General features: G+C 38.8%; 1 protein-coding gene and 1 pseudogene across 7 annotated transcripts in view; both read right to left on the bottom strand.

The window, feature by feature from the left end:
* Positions 1 to 6,712, bottom strand: part of NCALD (neurocalcin delta) — a 449,016-nt gene that overhangs the window by 184,533 nt on the left and 257,771 nt on the right. The gene's annotated exons all lie outside the window — the stretch shown is intronic.
* On the bottom strand, positions 6,199 to 6,307 carry LOC116535935 (annotated as a pseudogene).

A 6,712-nucleotide genomic window follows, 5' to 3' on the forward strand; every position in this document is an offset into this window, starting at 1 on the left:
CTAGTCTAAGTGAACTAAAATATCAGAACTTATTTATATAAATATGGAATCTTATAGTATAATTAATGAGCCAATAAAATATCCTCTGTGGTAGAAAATCCTACTCCTTAACAAGGTATAAAGGAGCCCCTGGAATCCAGGCTCATCCTACTTACCCAGCCCCATAGCTTGCTGCTCTCTCCACAAAGCGAGACCCAATCCCCAAACACATCATAGCTATTCACAGTACAATATCATGACACATACAGGTTTCTTATGATGTCCTGGCTCCTTCCGCTCCTGGCAAATTGCTTCATTTCCGTTAGGAGCCATTTAGACACCCACTCTCAATAGAGCCTTATCTACTTTGACCCTCTCCCCTCTCCTCAGGTAAACTATTCCTTCCAGTGTGCGCACACTCACAGTCCTTCACTAATACCTCTGGTATATTACAAACGTGACTCTCCTCCCCACCGTGCTGTGAGCTCTTTCCCCTCTAATCCCAAGTGTCCCCTGAGTAAATAAATGAAGTGAAGATCATTGCAAAATTGCTTATGAACCAAGCATTGCTACCAGAAGGTTGTATCATAGCAACATAGTGAATAAATAATAGGATGTTAAGATTTGCTTCAAATTTTAACTTTCACTGAGTATAGAACACTGTCCATCTTCCTCCTCTCTGTCTCCTTTTAGATTCACAGTTCTTTCGACTGGGGTAGTTTCAATAAAACCTATTTGGGAGCACAACTTCTCAGTTTCTCTTTGGCATGAATTTCCAACATGGCTCCCATCCCAAACACAGTCTAACACTGACATAGCCAAGAAGACACAGATGCACGTATCTACTCACTCAAAGGCGTTCTGACTTCTCTTTCCTACAGAGCTCTGACTTTTCACTGAGTTTAGTCTTCAAGCATCAGGCCCAAATAAATAATAGTGGCTTCAGACTTCTTGGCTAATACCATTGATCCTGCTAGCACACCCCCAGACAGCACCTCTGATTTGCTCTGCTATCTCCAGAGGAAGAAAAGGCCGAGATTTGCATGCAGAAGAGGACAGCAAGTCAAAGTCTGGTGACTGTTGAAACAGGGGGAAATGTCAAGGGAATGGAAGCAAAAGAGGAAGAACAAGAGAGAGAATTCTTTCTTCTTTCAGCATCAACAATTAATTCAACTTCAGAGAGTTTTGAGGAAATTATGATAAGTTAATTAAAGCAATTAGTAAGGTGAGCAATCTGTTTTGGTTTGCACGAGACTTTCTCGGATTTAGCACTGAATATTCCACATCCCAGAAAACCCGCTAACCCTAGATCACCATAGCAATGAGATATAAAATATTTCCCAACAAATTAGCAAAGATACAAATATATACTTACAATACCTAGTGTCAGCAAGGACACAGAGTAATGAGCACTGGCGTTATCAATGGGATAGATATTGATTCAATCTTTTTGGACAGCAATTTGTTAAAATAACAAAACCCTTACCACCAAATATACAAACTTCATGTTAAAAATGGCAAATTGAATATACCTATTGGTATCGTTTCCCAGACAAAACTCTAATAAAAATGACAGTAAAGGAATATAATTTAAATCCACAAGTCAAAGAGGATGCAGAAGACATAACATCAGAAGAGAGATATCAACAAAATTCCAGAAAATGGAAAGCAGTTTCACACATGGTTGGATTTACAGAGTGGAGAAAAACTGAAATTAACTATCTGCAGAGATTGAAGTCAATGATTTGCCCTTCAGAAGCCAGAAAAAGCCCAGGAAAATAAAAGTGAGGGGTGGAACTGAAAACAAGAAGGGTGATAAAAAGGCAGTTAGAAAGCATTTTTGTCCCCACATACTCTTCTCTACCACACAGCGAGGCTGCTCCCTTCCCTATCCCAGCCTGAAGCTGGAGGTTTGCTCACAAGAGACTGAACCAGAGAGGCTCTGAAGGAAAGGCACAGCAGGGAGTGGGAGTCAGACCAGAGGTTGAAAATGGGATTCACAGTTCCCATCCTGTACTCAGCATCTAGAATATCAGCAGCCTGGCAAAACATTGGAGGATTTGTCTTTGAAGAAATAGAATAGCTCTAAGGAAAAGTCTATAGTACAAATATTTATGGGTTCCTCAACAAAATGAACAAGTGTCTGAATGATAGCCCCACAGAGAAACCCAAGGAGCTCCATTCCTGCATGCAGAGTTCCCAATGAGCTTGTGAGTATATTACACTTAATTGTGAATGGAAAACATAACGACCGGACATTTGAGAACAATCTCAAATGAAAGACATGCAACAAAACAAGAGGAGAAATGAACTTGGAAGAAACAAAAAATATTGGAGGCAGAAAAAATGTGACAATTGTGATGGTTAATATTGAGTGTCAACTCTATTGGATTGAAGGACGCAAAGTATCATTTCTGAGTATGTCTGTGAGGGTGTTGCCAAAGGAGATTAACATTTGAATCAGTGGACTGGGAGAGGCAGATCCATCCTCAATCTGGGTGGGTACTATCTAATCAGCTGCCAGCATGACTGGAATAGAGCAGGCAGAAGTTCGAAGGAATAGGCTTGTTGAGTCTTCTGGCCTCCGTCTTTCTCCTGTGCTAGATGCTTCCTGCCCTCGAACGTCAGACTTCAAGTTGTTCAGCTTTTAGACTCTTAGACTTACACCAGTGAGTTTGCTAGGGGATCCTGGGCCTTCAGCCACAGACTGAAAGCTGCACTACCTTTTGAGGTTTTGGGACTTGGACTGGCTTCCTTGCTCCTCAGCTTGAAGACAGCCTATTGTGGGACTTCACTTTGTGATCATGTGAGTCAACACTCCTTAATAAACTCCCCATCATACATACATTTATCCTATTAGTTCTGTCCCTCATTCATCCATTAGTTCTGTTCCCTGACTAATACGATGATCATTAGAAGCCTCAGAAAGGCACTATATCCATGACCAATAATAGGAGGCTAGATAAGAACCCCTTAGCAAATTAACAAAGAGATCTTAGAAGCTAAAAGCATGAGAGCAGAAATATTTTAAGTTTCATAAACAATTTTGGAGATGCAATTTAAGAAATCTTCCTACATATAGTATAAAAAGAAAGAAAAGAAATGTGAGGAAGAAGAATAGAGAGAAAGGATAAGAAGAGGAGTGCATTAAACCAAGATATCCTTGTTCCATTATGAACAATAGAAATTCTGAAAGAGAAAATATCAGTACGTTCCGAAAGCAGTAATATAAGAACATTTCCCAAAACGAAGAGCATGAGCTTCCAGATTGAATGTGCCCATGTGCCAAAGGCCTGGCACAATACATTTTTAAAAAGACTCGAATAGGGCATAGCATTGTGAAATTTTTAGAATGTCAGAGATAAAGAGAAGATTCAAAACTTTCTAGAGATACATGATAGGTTATTATTTTTTAAAGACTTAGAAATCAGAATTGCGTTTTTGAAACTTTTCAAAACCAGCATTGTACTTAAGACCATGGAACATTGTCTTCAAAATGTTAAGAGGAAATGATGTCCAGTGATGAATTATATTCCAAGCTAACTTTGAAATCAAGAACTTAATGATGATATATTTTCACACATGCAAGTATTGAAACTTACCTCCAATGCACCCTTTGTTAAGCTGCTGTCTCACGAAATTACTGGAGGCTGTGTTCTATAAAAACAAGGATGAAAACTTGGAAAGACGAGGACATGAAGGCCATGGAGGACATCCAACACAAGAAACGGGAATCCTACCAAGATGATGATGAAGTGGATTCTCGGAACAACAGTACATAGTTAGGTTTACAGAATAATAACTCCTGATTGAAACAGAAGAGCAGAGAGCTCCCATAAAGACAGCTCCAAGAACCACATGAAGAAGAAACTTCTAAAGCACCAGAAATGCTGACCCTTACTGAGAAAATTGGTCTGCCCTCCTGGAGCTCTGGCCATTAGCAATGAAGTCCAGGAGAATTTAAAAAGTTGTACAAGAAAGGAAATGTAATCATCACATGTATCCATGTGGCTTATATGTTGGCTATAATGAGGCGACCATAATGACATAAACAGTGAATATTGTTTTAACTCATAATTGTCATAGTGTTGTATTGAGAAGCTGGAAGAGAAGGTGCGCACTGGAGAACTGAGGGAGAGCTGGGGAATGGGGGAATGAGAGGAGCTAAATCATCATCTTCCATTGTAAGGAGATTGTGTTAAAATTGAGAAACAGCAGTATAAGGAGATTGTTTAGAAATATGGAGGGAGTGGTAAGCTGTAACTGCTTGTACTGACCCTGAAAGCTGACTGTTACATTTTTAGAAATTTTGTAAGCTGGTTGTTAAACACAGTCATTATTTAGAATTAAATTATATAAGCTTATGGTTAAATAAATTATATTTAAAAGCCAAGGTAATACATTTAAAAACTCATCACTCCTCTAGAACTGGAAAAGCAAGGAAAGGATTCTCCCCTGGATTCCACAGAGGGAACTGGCTCTGTCTATATATTGGCTTCAGCTCAGGGAATCTCAGTTCAGACTTCTGGCGTCCCGAATTGTAAGACAGCAAAGCTGTGTTACTTTAAGTCATTAAGTTTGTAGTCATTTATTATATCAGCAAAAGAAAACTAATATGGGCAGCTTTTTCCTCTTGATTTGGGTTGTTGTGGGGCTGAGTGGACAGGAAACTGAGAGATCCCTGGCCTAGGGGGAGTTGACTGTGGAGCTCACTAAATTCTTGCCACCCTCCGACTCAGTGGGGTTTCTCAGTTTACATTGGGAGAGACCACTGTGGCTCTAGCTGTCAAACCACACTATATACAGAACTGCTAAAAACATGGGTGGAACACACAGGTAGGAGGAGCAGAGGGAAAAAAGACCTCATGAAATCCTGGAAGACATAGTCTGAGCAAACCAAAATAAATATTTTAAACCCATATGCATGATAAAAAGCAAAAACAAAACAGCTCACCAAAATATACAAGTGCCCTACCTCAAGAAAAGTAAACCTGAAAATTGCAATCTAAAAGAACAAATATATCCAATGATAATGAATCATTAGACAGCTTTGTGTTGAGTACCTGCTATAAAAGACAACCTTAGGTTTCTATTGTGTTCGCTCATATTTTGTTACATTTCTTATATATATGACTCCATTTGAAACCCTATGTGTTCGTAAGATAGGAAGGAAGATGAGAACATCAATGTTCACCAAAAGTAGGTACCTCATCCACGTAAGTTAGCTTTCAAGGCTTTGTGTGTTCCCAGGTCTCCACTCCATGTCCAGGTACTATTTTTTTTTTTTTTCACTGTACAATGCTGCCATAAATAGAAGATACATATCCTTGCCCTCAGAGAATCTGCAATCACTTATATCACAATTATACAACTGTCATTTAAAATAATAATAATTCCACAAATCTGTAAAAGGATTCATCACCAGGCTGCCCTTAAGTAGTAAACAAGACTGTTGCCTTCCATGATACCACCAAGTATTTATTTAAGAATTTGAAGTTATTGTGACTTAAAATCAATCCAAAACAAAGTATGGACTTCCACAGATATTACAATATATGCTAATGAAGAAATGGATACAATTATAAAAATTTGTTTTAGTTGCAGTTTTTCAAGAATACAGTTTTTAACATAAAGTAAATCTATACAATAATAAACTCCTTATGCAAACTGATATTTTGTGATATTTTCTAGGACTTACAGAATTCTCCCTAACCAAGTTTGAGGCTACAGGCACAACACCTTTTTTAGGAGCTGTTTCCAAATGAATGGTGTTTTAATTATGATCCATGAGGCCTCCTTAGTCTTGATCTTTCAAAGTCTTGGACAAAAGTTAGAAAATGTTTAGTATGTGCTTCACTTTGCTTTTTTCTAAAAGCAAACTATTTGAATTACAAGCAAATAGTAATTAGTGATTAATATCTCCTAGCATAATAAAGACACTCAATTTTAATTAAAATTTCAAAAATGACAAATATCCAAATAAAGCTGTGTATATTTCTCACTGACTTTGATTGCTGTCATTTATCATTTAATCGCACACTAGTTTTCTCTAACAGGGACAAACAGAAAACCCCTTCTGCATTTGGGGAAGAGTCAAAGTCAGGTCACAAGCCCTGTCCTTGACTTCCCAGGATGAGTGTTATGTGACTAAAGAAAATTTTTTCCAGCTCTCTCTGGCAGTTTACTCCCTTTTATAAAGGTAGCATTTTTTTTTTTTTAAGCCTACAGCATCCTGTATTCCCTGGCGGTCTCCCATCCAAGTACTAACCAGGCCCGACGCTGCTTAGCTTTTGAGATCAGATGCGTTCAGGGTGGTATGGCCGTAGACAAAAGGCAGTGTTAATAATGTACATTTGTTAAACACTTACTATCTCCCAAGTACTCTGCTACAAACCTTCACATATTATTTCATTTAAGCTTCAAAACAACCCAAATAAATCAGGAGTTTCTGTCGTCTTCAGACATGAAGACCCAGGAAGAAAAGTCAAGCGTATAAGTCCTCACAGCTCCTGAGCAGTGGTTCTGAAATCAAATCTAAGCAAGCTGACACTAGAGCCTGTTTCTTTCTCCACGCTGTGTGCTCACCACCTCAGAACTCCCACCTAGCTTCCAAAACTCGGCCTCATGCCATCACTTCCTCATTCCCTTTCATTTGGGAGTCATTCTCACGGTGCAAGGTGTGGGATGCTGGAAGATCAGAGCCTATCTCACCTGTGACTATTTTCTTATCAAC

The sequence above is a fragment of the Sapajus apella genome, unplaced genomic scaffold (genome assembly GCF_009761245.1).
Source record: "Sapajus apella isolate SASKATOON/1434 unplaced genomic scaffold, GSC_monkey_1.0 scaffold3, whole genome shotgun sequence".
NCBI lineage: Eukaryota > Metazoa > Chordata > Mammalia > Primates > Cebidae > Sapajus > Sapajus apella.